Raw genomic sequence first — 18,368 nt, 5'->3', positions numbered from 1 at the left:
CGTTCAGTCTCTCATGATCATTGTTCATGTTGTCTAACTGTCAAAGTGCTCAAACAATACAGGTCACCTGAAACAAAGCAGGGCATCTCAAAGTTTTGATGACTGGAGGCAAATTTAAGGAGCCAGCATGTGATTGAAGGCCACACATGAAAAATACAAACCTTTAACTTTAACATTAAACTGCTGAGTTCTTCACCAAAATCACAAACTGTAGCTAAAAGCACAAAAACTAAAGACAGAACGTGATTCCTGTAAGACTGTGAAACCTGTGGCTTTCTAACGATGCTCACGGCTCAGTAGAGTATTAACCCTTTGACACCTAAACAATTTGGCTTGATTTCTTTCCAAAAAACGGGAAGGCGACAAGCAGCTTAACAAGAAATGGCCTTAAAAATAGTCAGACATCAGTAAAAAGTTACACGAAAATTACCTGAAAAAAGGCAAGAAAAAAAAGTTTTAGAAAATTAGAAAAAAAAGTGAAAAAATGCAAATTAATATTTTTCTATTTTGTCCTGTAACCTTATTTTAAATATGTAAGACAATTATTAATGTAATTTTCTGCACATTTTCAGTTTTTGATCATATCTAAGCCACTGTCCCTCCCTAATTAAATTTAGATTTCCTTGTCACCTTCCACTATTTTTTTTATAATTTACAAAAATATATATATATGTATATATATATTTCTGCAGTTTGCGGGACATCTCTTGTCACATTGCTCTTTATGTTTTTCACCCATGCTTTTGAAAGAAATCAAACCAATTTTCTCAGGTTTAAGAGTTAAAATGCTAGTGAAGAAAACGAATGTTGATCCAGGTGTTAAAGGGTTAAATGTAAGCTACAGGAAGTGACAGCACTGAAATGGGTCACAAAAATTTACTCAAATGCTTTCCTTGTCATGTTTTGGGGCCTCACAAAATGTTTATGAAGGCCGCCTTTAGCTCAGGGGCCACACCTGAGCACCTGTGACTTACAACTATTGACTAATCCACAGTTATGCATTGATTTCCATTTTAGATCATTCCAAATATGCACAGACATTGTCAATGTAGGAGGTCAAATCCAAATTTTCAGAGTAACTCATCTTTCAGAGAGATGTAGAGAAGCAAATACTGCAGTATTTATCCTCAATAATGTGAAGAAAGAAAAAAACATTACTGCAAACTGCACTTTGTCATCTGTGCTGCAGAATAACAAAATATCGTGAATATTAAGAAACATTAAACTTTGTGTGGAGTGTGTTCACACAGGTGAGTGCAGCCTGTTCTCAGGATCATGTATTTGTCAAAGGAAAGGGGAGAAAACAGCGTCGCACATCAAAGAGTCTTTTAAAAGTGTTGATGCCGGAACATTCCTGAGACGCACACAAAGGCCTCGTCGCTTTGTGTACACCTCTCACACTTCCAGGGCATCTCCAGTTTCCTGCATTTCTGCGTCCGCTGCAGCTCAGTGGAATTCCAGCTGTTGATAGAGAGCCGCCTCGGGCGTCTGCAGACTCCTGCGATGAACTCCTCACAACACACGCTGATGTTTCAGGGATCACACAGACATCAAACTCAGAAACATCATGACGAGCACAGCAAGAGACTAATGGTGTGAAGTGGATCCAAGCAGCTGCATTGTGTGTTTTATCCACTCATTCAGGATTATCCTTTTTATTTTGTTCCCCATCTGAAATTCCCATTATGTCTCTATTTTTATTTATTTTGAGTGTCAAAATATCCCATAAAAATATATATGATAAAAAAAAGGAAGGAAGAAATGTCCAGAAAACTATATTTATTATTCCCTTAATTATATTTTTTAAATTATATTATGGAAAAAAAGAAAAAAAATACATATATATATTTTAAGCATTGTGTTGAGGATATTTTCTTCTTGCTATCTTGCATTTTCTTTTCTTGTAGTTATTTATTTATTCATTTATTTATTTTTATTTATTCATTTTGTTAATTTTCAGGTACTTTTCCTGTAACGTTTTACTAATTTCTCACTAATATTTTGGCTATTTATTGCAAAGTTGCTCTTCCCATGTTTTTGAAAGAAATCAAGCCAATTTTCTTAAGTTTTAAAGGGTTAAAGACAGGATCCTCTGAGAACGAGAGAGAGAAACTGTGAGAAAAGAATCAGGTGATTTGGGTGTTGAGACATAAAGTCATGAAAGCGAGAGCGACTCACTGATAAACTAGAGGACAGAAAAGTGTGGATGGAAGGACTTTATGAACTCTGTGTGATCAGTGATGAGATGTCAGACTAAAGAGAATATAAAAGTTATTTCTGAGATTACGGTGACATCTGGTGGACGTGATGGTGAACATCTGTTATGATGTGAGTGTTGGACATTGTTTCTCCACTAGAGGGCCATGTTGGATCGGTTTACAATGTTTTTGTGACACTGAGCCAAAACTAACAAAAAAATAACTATTGGTGTGAAATGAAGCACTTTTTATGGTATGTTTACCTTTCATGAGTCCACTTTATAAAATAATAATAACAACAGTAATAGTAATGATAATAAAATAAACAAATATATCAATAACTCTTCCTTTTTTTACTTCTGTTAGAAACAACAGACTTCTTTCTATGATGTTTTTTTCAGTTATTATTATTTATGTGATTTGTCAATAAAATACAGAAAATATTTGCAGAAACAGAAATACGAACCCTTTAAAACCTGGATCAACATCACTTTTTTTGTGGTACGTTCAGATGCCTTTCAGAAGTACATGAATCTTGAAATAACTGGTCTGATTTTTCAAAAATATAAGAAAAAAGGCAATAAGGAGCTTGGCATGAAATGCCCCTCAAGTAACAAAACAAATTAAGTTAAAAATTCAATGAAAAAAATTCCAGAAAACTATATTTTAATTTTGGGCCGTTACTTCTTTAGCTGCTTATTGCTTTCTTCCCATGTTTTTTAAAAAATTGTATTCATTTCCCACATTTTATATGTGTGTGTGTGTGTGTGTGTGTGTGTGTGTGTGTGTGTGTGTGTGTGTGCGTGTGTGTATATACATATACATATATATATATAAATTACAGCAACATTACGTAGTTCAAGCAACAATTAAGTTTAACAGTATTGCTTATTAACAGAAAATGGTAAAAGTTGTTGTAATATATGGACTAACATACCAATACATATTTATATCTACCTATAGTGTTTACACTATATTCATATATTTCCAGTGTTTTTTCTGTATATATTGTCTCACTGTTGCAATATTGTACTTGCCCTCACTATATATTTTTGCCTTTTTGCTGTGTATATAACACTGTGTTCATATCAAACCTTTTACATATTAATCTAAATTTGATATACAGTATTACTGGTTATTCTGTATATCTTTGTACATTATTTTGTACTTTTACTGCCTTTGCACGCTTCTGCTCTGATTCTAAACTGCTTTTCGTCATCTCAGTACTTTTGTTATGTGACAGTAAAGTTCAATCTGATCTCAGAGATGGAAAATAAGTTTGTTTTTAAAAGATTTAATTGTCTTTGTCTCTTAGTTCAGACATTTTTGTGCCCAGGATAAAGAATGAAATCAAATCAATCAAATTAAGCCTTTTGAAGGCTTTCTCTGAAGTGGAGAGAATCAGTTGAGTAGAAAAGGGAAAAAAATGAGCTTTTCAGAAATCCTCACATGCTGCCCAGTGGTTGAAGTCACTGACCATAAACCACAGTGTCCGCAGTTTGAGTCTGGATGGAGACATTTATCATTTCCTGTCATCTCTCCACTGTCAGATATGTAATAAAGAACAAAAAAAACTAATCTCAGCTATGATTTGTGGTCTTTCAAATACAAAGCAACAATTTCAAATTCTCCTGGAAACACTCATGTTATCTTTTTAATTTCCTAAACCTGTGATTAACCATTAAAGCTGGGATAGGCGGTTTAATTTTGGCGTCATTAAGCAAAAATCCTGCATCATGCCCGAGAAACTGGCTCCCTGATGATGCAGCACTACAAGAGCTGTTATTGCATCACTTAACTCTTCAAAAGTTGAGCGGCTCATCCGGAAGTTTTGCGATTCCTCTGTGAAATCGTGGACTATCACCTCCCAGAAATCCCTCCTACATGGTTGCTCCCACATACAAGAGGCTTGCATTTCCATTATCGCTTGCATAACACGCCTGTGTTGCCTTCAAATGGAAATAATAGCGGCTAGTGTGGCGGTCTGCTGCATCATGCTCCAAGGGAGCCAGTTCCTACCAACAAGCTCATAGCCAAAGCGTCATGTGACGTATAAAAGCAAGACAAAAAATGTTTTCATTGCAATTTTGCGAAAAATTGCTTTTTCCTATCGCCTGAAATAGAAGCCTAAAACCTTTTTTTACAATAAATGGGAGTTTTTGACGTGGTTGAGGTTGCAATTTCAGTTTGCTCAATTTTAGGGTTTATGGAAATCCACCTACTGCGTGAAGCACGTGCACATGCCCGTGGTCATCTGATGAGAGCTCCAGCACGAGGAGAGCTACAGGAGGAAGCATTTTCAAATTCTGCTGTTTTCTGTTTTCCAACTTTCTGTCTCTTCCAGCCTTTAACGCTGTGGTTTTAGTCAGATGGTTCAGTTCTGGTTGTTGTAGCTGCTGTGATGTTTTCTGTCTGAGCTGAGCTAGCTTAACCCTTTAAAACCTGAGCAAATTAGCTTGATTTCTGTCAAAAACATGGGAGGAAGGCAGTAAGCTTTTAAAGAAGAAATGAACCAAAAATTAGAATGACAATAGTGACAAGTACAAGGAAATTACCTTAAAATTAGTATTAAAAAAAAGAGAAAGAAATTTAAACAAGAAAAAAATGAAATTACTGGAAAAAATGCTTAAAATAATTATAATTTTGTAACTTAATTTTATATATGCCATTATAATTATTTCCTTAGCTTTTTATCTTTTTCACCAAACATTTTCCTTAATATTTATCTTTTTCATCTACACATTTTTTCCTAGCTTTTTTTCCCTTGACAATTTTCCCTAACTTTAAAAAAAACAATAATTTTCTTCATCTGCTTACTTCATGCAATTTGTCAGTCATTTCCCACCAAGTTGCTCATTGCTTTTCATCTCACGTTTCGGAAATAAATTGCATCATTTTGCTCAGGGTTCAAAGGGTTATTGCTAACCAGAGCCACGGGCCTCGGCTGATACCTCAGACCAGGTCCTGTTTAGATAACGCCACAGCTGGTGCTGCAGGGAGGGAGACGGAAGCCAGATCCCACAGTTTGAGTGTGTGTAGCTCTGCCAGGCTCAGACGGCACGTCGTCACCCCGACCAGCCAACCACAGCTCTGATTACTGCCTTGGTGTGTGTGCCTTTCCATAACAGCACATTCGCTGTAGTTTTCCTGGGTTTCGAATGAATGTGACAACCCCAAATTTAGATCTCCGTGTCCGAGTTCATCCTGGCCGAAGGATTCCCAAATCTGGATCACAATAAAAGTGGCGCGTCCAGGCCTGCAACGCCGAGAAAAACCACAAGAAAGCACTTCATCCTGGAGACAACAAAACAAACACAGCGACAGGGTCAAAAGAGCAGACTAAGAATATGAGGACTTTGGACGGGTCAGGAAGCTCCGGGAGGTGGGATGCCAAGTATAATAACGCAGCCATGAATACAGGAGGGAAGGTGCTCAGGAATGTGACCTCATGAAGTCACAGCGAGCCCACATTGTCTGGTATCCTGCAGCACGAAACTCACTCTGATGTTGTTGGACATCGCTGGGATTCAGAGTGTGTTTGTGTTGCTGAAACACAAATTCTGTCACAGCTGGATTTCCACGGACTCCCACCAACACAAACAGAGAAAACATAAATGTTATATAAATGTTTGCAGAGCTGGAAGTCACCTCGGGTTAAAGCGCCCGACAAACGGCACCTGAATTCAGAGAGAAACATCTGCAGAGTTTAGAGCCATCTAGTGGAGATTACTTCTGAATCTCATGGTGGATTTTTAACAAATACTCAACAGTCGTAGCCATGGAAACTCAACCTGCTTTGCTCAGGGGCCAGTTTTGCAAAATGACAACAGGCCAGGGGCCAGTAACAGCAGCCCCATACATGTTTCTAGGATTTTAGGATGTTAGAAGGAATCAGTATTTTAGGATATTTCAAGGATTTTAGCATGTTTGTGGGATAAGAGCATTTTTTGGACTTCAGTAGGATTTTAGGACATTTTAGGATTTTAGGATTTAGGACGTTGCAAGGATTTTAGGACATTTCTCGAATTTTAGGAAAGTTTTAGGATTTTAGCACGTTTTTCAGATTTGAGGACGTTTCTGGGACTTTAGGACATTAGCATATGTAGGCTTAGGACTTCTGTCAGGGCGTGCAGGGGATCCTCCACTGGCACTTTTTTGATAACAAGCTCTATTTTGATGCTTCAGTATGAAGTTTTGGCACCTTATTTATCCTCAAAGCACAAAGACTGTTTCCAGTCTGAATCATTTTATTTTTATTGTGAATTAGAAAATGTTTGGGGGGGCATCCAGCATTTTATCGAGGGCCAGATTGTCTATATTCAGCAAATTATGCTGAATATCATTGCTGTAACACAGATCTTCACTGCTGGATTTCCATGGATTCCCATCAATGCTAACAATAAAAACATAAATGTTATATAAATGTTTGCAGCGCTGGAAGTCTCTTCGGGATAAAGCGCCCAACAAATGGCACCTGGATTCAGAGAGAATCATGTGTGGAATATTGTGCCATCTGGTGGAGATTAGGTTTGCATCTCATGGTGGATTTTAAACAAATACTCAACAGTCTAAACCAAATCTAAGCACATGTATGCACATTTGCTGTCTCACATACAGCCACGATTACTGCAGTAAAGGGTGCTGCTGTAAGATTCAGATTGAGCGTCCCTTAAAGCTTCATCAGACTGATGTTGAAACCATCACAGCACAGAGACGCTGCAGTGTAAACATGTTGGGAGTGATGTCAGTGTGTGGGGAAAAGAGTTTATACAGAATTTAGGGGGTTTGCTGTGATTTCTGGTGGTCTGGAGAAGAGACCAAGTGAGTGTGGGAAAATCCAACAGGGAGGAATTTACTGACACATGCTCCTCTTGCAACACGTCCAACACTGTGATGATGGAGTTGAAAAAAGCACCTAAATTGCTCAAGTAAAGAACTTCAGTGTGATAGATCGGTGATTTTACTGTTTAGATAAGGCTATCTTTATGTCCTCCCTGTAATATGACTGTGAAATGTATGATCACTGCATATAAAAAAAAGATTATAAGGACATTTTTGCTTATAAGGTTTTGTGCAAATTAGCAGTATTTGTATACCTGCTGTGTTTTCTTTATCTCTTTTTTCATTCTGTTGTCATACACTCACAGGCCTGAAATACACAAATGTGCATTAAATAAATGTGCTTTAAATAGAGAGATGACAGAGTGAGAGAGCTGTCCATGGACAGACGCCCTGAGCAGATGGACGTTCTGTGCCTCACTCAAGGGCACTTCAGCAGAGTCCAGGAGGCCATCTGACACCGCACCAGTTACCAGTCCGTGCTCCATACTCTCTCCAAATGGGAACTTGAACTGGTGACCCTGCGGGTCCCATGCCAAGTAGGCTACTGGGCCATTAATGTTGAATTTGTGAAGAAAACTTTATTTCTTCACCATGAGGAAATGCAAGAAAAACAATCCAAAACAGTCCACTCTTGGTGACTTGAGTCATTGGGGTTTAACAACCGCAAATTTATTATCAGGAGAAATGTCCCTAAAAAACTATATTCATCATCATTAGAATTATATATTCAAAATCATGTTACAGAAAAAAAATCTGCATTCGTTAAATTTCTTGTCCGTTTTTGTTTTTACATATCTTTCTTTGCTTATTTTTTTAGGTATTTTTTTTCAAATCAGATTTATTGTATTTTTTTGGGAAGTTGCTCATTGCCTTCTACCTATATGTTTTTGAAAAAAATCAAACCAATTTGCTCAGGTTTCAAAGGGTAAAATGAATATTTTTGCTTATTCCCATAATGTTGAGCAGGACAACACCACAGTTAACGAGCCTGTTGGTAACACACCTAATCTAATCTAACCTGGAATTTTCCAGCTGCTGCCGGAGACAGAGCCGACACAGGTGTCACCCAGAAACTAATCTGGAAATAAAACTAAATATTGTTTGTGAATCACCTTTTTTTGTGTTTCACTCCCTGAATACCGGACTAAATGAAGGAGTTTGTCAACAGATGTTTTGATATATGTTGTTAAATATGGAGCCTTTTACTTCAATTCATCAACATTTTTCTCTGTTTGGATTCATGTGAGAGAAACTTTTCTTCACGAATTCAGCACAACACAGGGTGAGTAACTGATCATTTCGGAGGGTGAAGTATTCCTTCAATATCATCTTGTCAAAAATGGAAAAACTCCTATTTTTTAAAGGTGCTGGCTTGCAGGCAGACATAAAAAAAAGAATGGAAAATGTTATTCCTGATTATCTACAGCAGGCACCTGAGTGGCATGCACACAAATTGGGACAGGTGTTACAAATCAGGGCAATCAAGAGGCCAATCATGAGACCACACATGTCAACCAGTAATCAAGAAATCAAACAGGACAAACCAGAAATATATAAACATCTTGTATATATATTTTCCAGATTTGGACTTAAAAGTCAATTTTAATTTTTTGAAATAAATGCAAGCAAGATATGAGTTTGTAGCTTAAATATCAAGTTATGAATTTCCAGAATTCCCTGTTGACATTTGAATTGATTTTATGGATTTTGATTATCATGTGAATCAGTTCCAACAAACATCAGGTCACGTACTGCAAACACAGTCATTTGCTTCTCTGCTGCTGTTGCATCTGTGCAGTAATTTCCTTGTTAGTTCAAAGAAATTAGACATTTCTTTAATCTACAAAAGGTGTCTCGAGTTTTAGCATTCATGCGATTAAGTATTTAAAAAATATTTCATGTTTGATGTTCATATAGGCAATCTTATATCAAAACTACATTTTTGTGATCCAATAAGTCTTCCAACACAGTGGTTCCCAACTGTTGGGTCGCGGTCCAAAAGTGGGTCGCAGCTCAACTTTGAATGGAACGCAAGTTATACAATTTATTTTTAATCTATTCTCTGTCTCTGTTACCCAAAGACAGAGTGTATGCATTATCAGACATCCAGAGAAAGAGCGTGCACATTCTCTGACACCCAAAGAGAGAGCACAGTACTGCAACCAAAAAAGTGCATATCAAGACCGGTGACAAAAAGGCTGCAAAGCCACAGCATGTAATGGGTCAAATAATACCAAAAAAGGGCAATGAAATAGTTGCTGTACTTGAAAAAAAAACCTCACTCAACAGGAAATGGCTCTATATCAGAAATTCACTGTACTCAAAACAAAGTGTGTTTTTGACAAATTTGACATGTTTGTGAGACACTTGCAGTCCATTCAGAGTTGAGTTGAGCTGTGCAGCAACCCACTTTTGGACCATGATTCACCAGCTGGGAACTACTGCTCTACATTAGAAGCAAACATAGGTCGTAAAAAGCTGCTTGTACAAATGACTTATGGTGTATTTTCTGATGAAAGTTTCAGTCATTCTTACATTATATAAATCTTTCCCCCCTTTAATTAATGAACATGAAAGTCACATTAGGATTTCCATATATATCTTCCCATTGTCCCAAATTACAAGATATTTCTATCTTTCACACTTCTGTTAAAAGCCATAGGAAACAAGCCATTAGCCATTACAACAAAATCAGTGAGTGTATCTTTAGTGTGCATTTATTGCATAATCATAAATTCCCCACTTAGCAGCACTTGAAGGCAACAAAAACACTGAGCGGAAACAAACAGACAGATGTTTGTAAAAGACGCCAACAGTCAGGGGAATAACTTTCATTCAGTCTTGAATGGTCACGTTCAAACACAACACAATTGAAGAAATTATATTCTTTTATTGTTCTGTCTTTTCCCGCCCCCGTACCTACTCCCACATATTTCCTGCGTCACCCACTCGCTGACCGTTCCTGAGGGCCAAATGAATTCCACATTTCTCCCTCCTGAGCCGTCACTGCTGCACACAGCTGAGCTCGAGTTATAAATGAGGCTCAGCAGGACTCTCGCTGACAGCCTCGTCTGAAACAACCTACTGCAAATGGAGATTCGGTCGGTCGTCAGTCAGCGTGAAGCCTCATCTGCCCGCTGCAGCAAGGGCCGGGCCCTGAGGCCCCGGGGCCCGTGGGCCCATGATGCGGTGCTGTGGTGAACCACAACTGTGTGGCGAGCAACCAGGTGATGAGTGGCAACGTTGTGAAGATCTGCCGCAGCTTACTGCAGAGAGAGTTTATTCAGTAGTCTGAACGTAAAGGTTTTTCTTTACTACAGAGGTAATGTCAAGACTGACATCCAGTTAACTCTTTAACACCTGGGTCAACATCAGTTTTCTTATGCTGCATTCAAACGCCTCTCACAATCATTTTAACCTTTGAGACCTGAAAAAAGGTTTTATTTATTTCAAAAACATGAGAAAAAGCATAATGAGCAATAAGGCAAGAAATGTTCCGCAAATTGCAATTTAAAAAAAAAAAAAAGAAAAGAAAGGTTACAAGGAAATGATCTGAAAATAAGCTTTGACTGATCATTTGAGCCTATCAAAAAACTAGGGGAAAATGTCCAGAAAGCTATATTTGTAGATCTTTTGATGATATATTTAAAGTTATGTACAAAAAAAAAATCAAGAAGCCACAGGCTTGTACAAATGGACTCCCCCTTAACTGAAGGAGAAAAACAAACAATAACAAAAATAGGAGAACTGTAGACTTCAAATGTTTCTCTACGGATATATGAGCAAGAGGATGAAGACGCATTGTTATGACAGAGTAGTATTTCCTAATGGTATGCATATTCCATGCGAAAAGAGGTACTTTGTAAGGGCAGCTGCATGACATACTGATAGTAAAAAGAAAAAATATACGATTCAGAACACAGCTATAGTATAAGTTGACAGGATTTTGCTCTGACATGACATGACATGGAGGAAAAGCAGGACAAAGTCTCTTAAAGTCAAGAAGCATCACCTCGATAGTTCACTTAAAGCTGCATTCATTCATTTTTGGCCACTAGAGGATAGAAAAACTCCACACCAAGACAACAGAGACAGGACCGTGACATATTTTCACTATATGAAGTTTTGAACTTCAAAGTCAAAATGATCATTTGTTAGGAGTCATATTTGTGTCCACCTGATGAATATTCATTCCTCTTTCAGCTCCATTTTTGGTCTCCACCAACTCTGGAGGGCAAATATTTGGCTGTTTGGTAGTAAAATGCTTCACTATATTCACTAGCTGGTTTCTAGTTTTCTCTGCCAACTCAAATTTAAAATAAAAATACTAAATAATGATTTTTCTTAAAATGCACCTGCATAATGTACTTTAGTTTACTTTTCAACACTAGTCTAAGATCAGAGGGTTTGTGGTGTTGTAATCTTCGTGGACTCGTTCACTCAGCAGCACTGAGACCCAAACCTTGTCTACATTAGCGGTGCCAAAGAAGTGGATTAGATGTAAGAGAGAGTTTAGTAATAGGGCGAATTGGTCCAAATTAGGTCCAACAATTATCTACAATTACGGCGGAGGGAGGACGCGATGGCACATCAGAGCTGATTATTTGTGTTTGGAGGCGGCCGGGTGCTGCGGGTTAATGGGTGCTCCATCATCGCAGGAGAACAGGAGGGAATGACTCATCTGTGAATGTGTGTCTGTTTGAGTTTTCTCCTTTTGTGCTTTCTGCTGTAATATAATTTGAATTTAAATTGAGGATGTCCCAAAAGCACATAACATGAGACAGTACGGCGCGAAAATATTTATTTACAGCATGGAGACTGTGGAGAGACAAGAGGGGAGGAAGGAGGGATTAAACAATGAAAGTTAAGGATGGGAGGAAGACAGGAAGGAAGGTATTTAAGAGTTATTGAGGAGAGAGAAAGAAAACAAGCAAGAAACAGGCTTTAAAAGAGAAGCAAGAGGACAAATGGAAGAAAGGGTAACGCAGGGTGGAAGAAAATAAAATATTGAAAGAAGAAAAAATCTAAGAAAGGATGAAAGAAAACAAGGAAGGACAGACTCAAGAAAGAAAGAAAGAAAGAAAGAAAGAAAGAAGGAAGCAACCAAATAAATAAAGGAATGTGGAAAGAAAGAAGGAAGAAATGAAGAAACAGTATATGAAGAGAAAGAAAAAAACAGGAAACATACAGGAAGAAAGCAAGAAAGAAGCAAGGAAGGAAGAAAAGATGCAAAGAAATGGAAGGAAGAATGGATGGATGGACGTGTGCAAAAAACATTAAAATGGAAAGAAACAGGCCGAAAGAGAAAAAAGCAGACAATAGAAAGTAAGACAGACAGGACAGAGGGAACAGATTTGATGAGTGGAAGATGCAGAAAGAAAGACAAGATGCAAAGGAGAGAAGAAAGGAAGAATTCAAAAAAATGGAGGAGAGAAAAGAAAAAAGGACAAAGCAAAACATGACAAGACAAGAAAATAAGGAAAGAAAGAAAGAAAACTGGAAGCAAAAATAATGAAGAGAACAATGGAGACACTAAAGAAATGAAAGAAGTGAATTACAATGAAAAGAAAAGAGGAAAAAAGAAATAAAGCTATAGCAGTAAGTGGAAAGTTTTAAAATAAGTTAAAGAAAGAATGATGCAAGCAAAGAAGCAGAGAAGAATGGAGGTAAAGAAGAAACAGAAATGAAATTAAAAAAGAAATGTTGGAGAAAGAAGCGTTCAGCTGCTGGCTGAGGGAAGAGCAGAAAATGATTTAGTCGAAAATGTTGATGTCTTATCTTGAGCTGTGAAATCTTTCTCTTTGACTCTAAAGCCAGTAAAGTTGTATCGAGCTGATTCTGAGGGAGGAGGGGAGAGTTAGTTGGAAGCAGCTGTGGATTTGGACGAGGGTCCGGCGTGTTGCAGCTCTGTTGGTGATTCAGACGATGAAATATCAGCAGAGCTCAGCGTCTCCTCTCTGCATCCATCCTGGCTGCTGTCCTCTGCTCCCCGTCTCCTCCGGCGCCGTTCAATCAAAGCCCACCTCCAGCGGGCGAGACAGGACGTCCATCCATTACAGCTCACACCCACACAAACACTGAGACACACATGTGAATACACACATGCTATAATCATGATTTACAATGTTTACATATGAATAAATGTCTGATTAGCTCCTCTCGATCAGTGTTGGACAGGCTGGTGTTGAGCGCAGTTCATCACACACAGAAGTATTAACTTTTTAAAAAGTTGCCTCACTACAAAGGATGAAAAGAGCAGCAGCTGTTCGAATAAAAAAAGGACAGCTGATATACTGTATGAGCTCTAGCCAGCAGTTTTGATACCTTTTCCATTCATTTAGAAATATAAGTTTAGCGTCTTTTGCGTTGTTACTTCACTGTTACTGCAGCGTCACAAAAGGCCCGTTTGAGATAAAACAGTCTGACCCGAAACTGCAAAATTTACATTCGTGCTTACTCTGAAGAATTGACTACATGAGAAATCTTTGGGGAAAATGAACTAACGTTCTCATCCCAACTCGTCACGTTGCCACTTTGTCAGTGACCTTTAGTGCTTATTTATGATGTTTTAGGTGTCCTTCTGCGTCACAGATGATGATGCAACCAACGCGGACCCGCACGATGGTTAGGTTTAGGCAAAAGAAGCACAACCTCACATCCACATGGGAAGCAAACTCATCCATAAAAGCTTGTGATCACATGTGATCAGTTCCATCCAGCCGCATACTTAAATGACGCCTCCCATGCACGTTCACATGTACGCGCCTGGTGCCATCTCGCCATCCACCTGCATACAATAGCAACTCCACTGGTTCTGTCCGAACACATTCTCATCATAAGATAAACCTTTATTTTCCCCCAGTTGTCGCAGCAGTTTACAGCACCGACAGTAAAGACAGATAAGAGTGATTTAAAACTTCCATATATGCTAAAAAAAAACTATACAAGAGAAATGCACAATCATGATAACAAGCACTGAATTGATTAAATAGATGAAAAGATAAATAAATATAGAGAAATTATGTACAGAGTGACTCATGCACACAATACCCAAGTCTGTGACCTTAATTGCTGTTAAACATGTGACGTATCTGCCGCTGTGCAGAGGATTGTGGGTCAGAAGAGTCAGAGAAGCATGCTGGCTGCACACTGCAAAGTCTGACCAGATGTAGTAACACGTCCTGGTATTTCTGGCATATTGTGATTTATATAGTATGTTTTGGGACATACTAGATCTTTTTATTACTTCTTTTTTTTTTGCCATACTATATAGTACGGTAGTTTGGGTAGTCTATCACACTTTTCCACCTGTTCCAGTAACCCGCTCACCTGCTCACCTGTTTCCCTCCATAGTTTCACGGTTTATATATCAGCCAAACTCCACACACTCTTTGTCACATAGTCTTTGTATCCAGCCACCAGTGCCTGACCCTGTTCCTTGTCACCTGATGCTTACCTGCCTTACAGAAAATGTACCTTCACCACGCCTGCGTGCAGTCTGACCGCGATTCAGTCTTCCTTTTTTTCCCTGAATTTACGGTGCAATGACATGCAGCTCTGAAACATGATCTCTGATTCTAAGCTACAGTCAGTCCAGTCACCCCCGGTCCTCATGAGAGTATTTGACTGTGAAGGTTAGCAATCATTTATTCAAAAAAAAAAAAAAACTAAACATGAGACCAGCGTCTTCAGAGAGAGAATTTTTCGTCAGGATCAGTTTACAGGGGCAGAAAACGGAAGCTCAGTGTGAATGTGAATGCCAAAACAAATCTGTCTGAATTACTGTGAATATCTACTCAAACTCAGCTGCTTCTTTCACATACAAACACACACACACACACACACACACGCACCGACTAACTACACCGTGGAGACAAATCCCCAGTTGATCTTTCCCATGAACATGCCTCCCTGCCTCAGGCCCGAGCCTCTCCTCCCCCCGGGCCACGGTGAGGGATTGTAACTATTTTCTGAGCATCGAAAACCTCAAACACAACAACAGCAAGTTAGTCATCGCGACCTGCCATAACATCTTGATTTGTGTTATAGCGTGGGAGCTGCGATGCTCACACACACACAAACACACACGCAGACACACACACACGGCTCTCAGCAGCACCCTTTGAGGGATCAACTCATCAGTTGTGCATGAAAAAGACTCCGAGTTCTGGAAGCTCCCCGCGTCTCTCCACCGAAAATGATTTATGAGTCCGAATCATTCACAGCGCTCACTTCCTGTCAGTGAAATCTCCAGACGTCCTTCTCTGTTTTATACTGTCACGTCCCATCTAGATGGCTGGCTGTGGAATTTAGTGCACGGCTGGATTACTCTTGTCTGCACATGTGTTTCGCTGCGGGAAGTTCTGTCCCGTTTGACTGTCCTCGTTCTGTTTTAACGCCTTTTTTTTATGCACAGACTCACTTTGTGTTTTCTTTTTATTTCTTAATCATCTCTTTGGCAGTCAGTTAAGCACTCGCACTGACAGAAATACAGCGTCCTGTAAGACTCTCAGGCTCCTAAACTGCTCAAACTTTGGCTTTGATTTTGGCTTCATCGGTTGACGACTTCCTGAGATATTTTGCAGCACAGATACTCAGCTTACTTTGCTTGGGGGCCACTTTTGTAAAATGACAGGAGGCCAGGGGCCAATCATAGCAGCCTCATACATGTTTCTAGGATTTTAGAACATTTCTCTTATTTTAGGACATTTCAAGGATTTGGGACATTTCTGGGATTTTAGGGCCGTTTTGTGATTTTAGGACCTTCCAGGATTGTAGGACATTTCTCAGATTTTAGGACATTTCCAAGATTTTAGGAACAATTTTAGGACTTTAGGACGTTTCTAGGTTTTTAGGGATGTTTCTAGGATTTTAATATGTTTCAAGGATTTTAGGATGTTATGAGGATATAAGGACATTAGAGGCTTAGCTATAACCTCTGTCAGGGATGCAGGGGATCCTCCACTGACACTATTTTGATGCTGCTTTATGCACTCTGGCACCTTATGTACACTTAAAGTGCACCCGGTACCCTAACACAGATCAGATTTGGCGCGTTGGCTGTGTCACTGTTTTACAGCCTTCTGCTCGGACACTTGAAGATGCTGAAACACTTGTGTGACAGCAGAAAGAGGAGACAGACACAAAGTGGCCACTAATATTTCAGTGACTTCAGCATTCATCCCGACTGTAAGATCAACTTTTATTGCAAATTAAGCGTAGGCCTCCAAGTAGCGACATGCTCGGGTGATATTTATTGATATGCAACAGCCCCTGAGCGCCTAATTGGCTGTTTTGGAACTGACCCGACCTGCGATGGCTCCCTCAGCTGCCAGCTCCCCTCCCAAAATGGCTACCCCAACCACAAGCCTTCGCTCGGCGCAGCACTTTTCATAGAGCTCGGCTGTAAATTTTTCTTCTCTCTGCTTCGCCTCTAACGTCTTCATTACCCGAGTCGTTTTGTCAGCACACCATTGAGTGTAACAGAATCCCATACTGACCAACATTTAGGTCATTTCCTCCACTTAAGACCAGATATTGCACTGCCACAAAGGTAGCCATGTTGCCAGATTGGAGGCCTGGGTTGCCAGATTGGGGACCCGGCTAATCTAATTAGAGAGTGAGGGAAAGAGACCCGAGGGGCCCGCAGGAGAGGGACTGTGGTGGAGCCAGAACTGGTTCCCCCTTTTGAAAAGCTCTGTGCCGCAAAATACAATGTGGTAATGTCTGCGGGCCTAATTCTTCCGGAGGGGAGAGAGCCGGACTCTGTCCTGCAGACAGCCACATCCCTCGCTTCAGAGGGAGAGAGAAAGAAAGAGGGAGCAGAAGAAAGAGTCCGAGGATGATTTATGCCCTGCTGTGCAGACGCAGAAATAAATCCAGCGACCTAGCGCAGAGGGGGAAGCAGGCCATAAAGCACAGGATCAATTCAGAGCTGGTTCCCTTTTTTGAAAAACCCCAAATGAGCTAAAATCTCCTCCCATGTCAAAGCCAATCGCTTTGTTTTATGTCATCAAAACCTTTTATGATAGCGTTCCCATTCTTAAGAGGGAGGCGTGGCCGTCTGTCTGCCGATGACATATGAGGTTCAGTGGTTGGAGTGAACTCGGGGCTCTCTGAGCTGATAATTAGGGACCTCGGTGGTGAACGTGCTGATAGCTGTGTGGGAGGCCTCTTTAAGAAAGCGCCGCTAATTTGAGCCGTAGAAGTTATTGGGGTTATTGCTCCTCGCTTTTACCTCCAGTTCTCAGCGGTGCGTGGGACCTGCTCGCTGTCTTTCATGTGACACACACACACACACTTTGTGCACCTCCAGGTGGCCGAGAGACGCGCATATATTTCACACCCACTCTGCTACGATCAATTTCACCTCCTCGCATGCGTCCAGTTAAGTGTGCAACTTTTACAAGAGAGCGAGGGATCAGTTTCAAACTCCCACAGAAACCCCAGCTTCTTTCCATCTCTATTAAACGGACCTGATGTTGACCAGTAAAATGATCGCTATGCTTGTGTGTGACCTCTTGGATCTGCTCGGAGGACGCTCAGGGGCAACATTTATTTGTCATTTGGTATCCGAGTGACTGATGTAAACTTGATTTATGTAGCTCAGCACTGGGCAGAAGGAAATAAATACAGAGGAATTAAAAGAGATGAACAAGACACTATATTAAACACAAGTACAAAATGTACAAACCACAAAACAGAATTTTGAAGTTATAAAACCATGAAAAAAACCCCAAAAAAACCCAACTGAATCTGAAGATGTTTTTAAAAATGCTTCTCTTAGTCTTTGCAAACGGTCAAAGCTTCAGCAGCAACAATATCAAAAGGAAAAGTAATGAATAAATAATGAGAATTTTGTGTTTCTGAATAGCAAATGCTTCATTTGTTATTATATTTAAGCTGCCCTGAATATATTTTATTTTTATTGACAATAGATTAAATGACCTTGTGTAATGTAGACGGTGTTTCTCGAGGTGCCAAAACCGCAGAGGATTTTCACCCGATTCTACAGACATTTATGGAGCTTTTTAAGTATGGGTTTGGGATGAGAACATGTTGGTTTAACCTGCTAAATACAGGCAAAAAACTGCATTCCCACTGCCAGTGAACACACCGCTGCAGCAGATGAATCTAACTTCCTGTCAGCTTGTGTGTGTGCTGTTTTGTTGGTGTGTCCGTGTGACATCATGGACAGGCAGGGGGATAGGTAAACAGTAAATAGCAGTAGAAACAGAGGTCTTTGAAAACTTTTCAGTGGTTTCTTCTCTTTATATGTCTCTTACTTATTCAGTCTCTATTTCAAACTCGATACACTTTAACTTGAAA

This window comes from Plectropomus leopardus, chromosome 11 (assembly GCF_026936395.1).
Source record: "Plectropomus leopardus strain MGB_pleo_1.0 chromosome 11, ASM2693639v1, whole genome shotgun sequence".
In the NCBI taxonomy this organism is placed as follows: Eukaryota; Metazoa; Chordata; class Actinopteri; order Perciformes; family Serranidae; genus Plectropomus; species Plectropomus leopardus.
The sequence above is the reverse complement of the archived record's forward strand: the minus strand, read 5'-3'. Positions refer to the sequence as shown.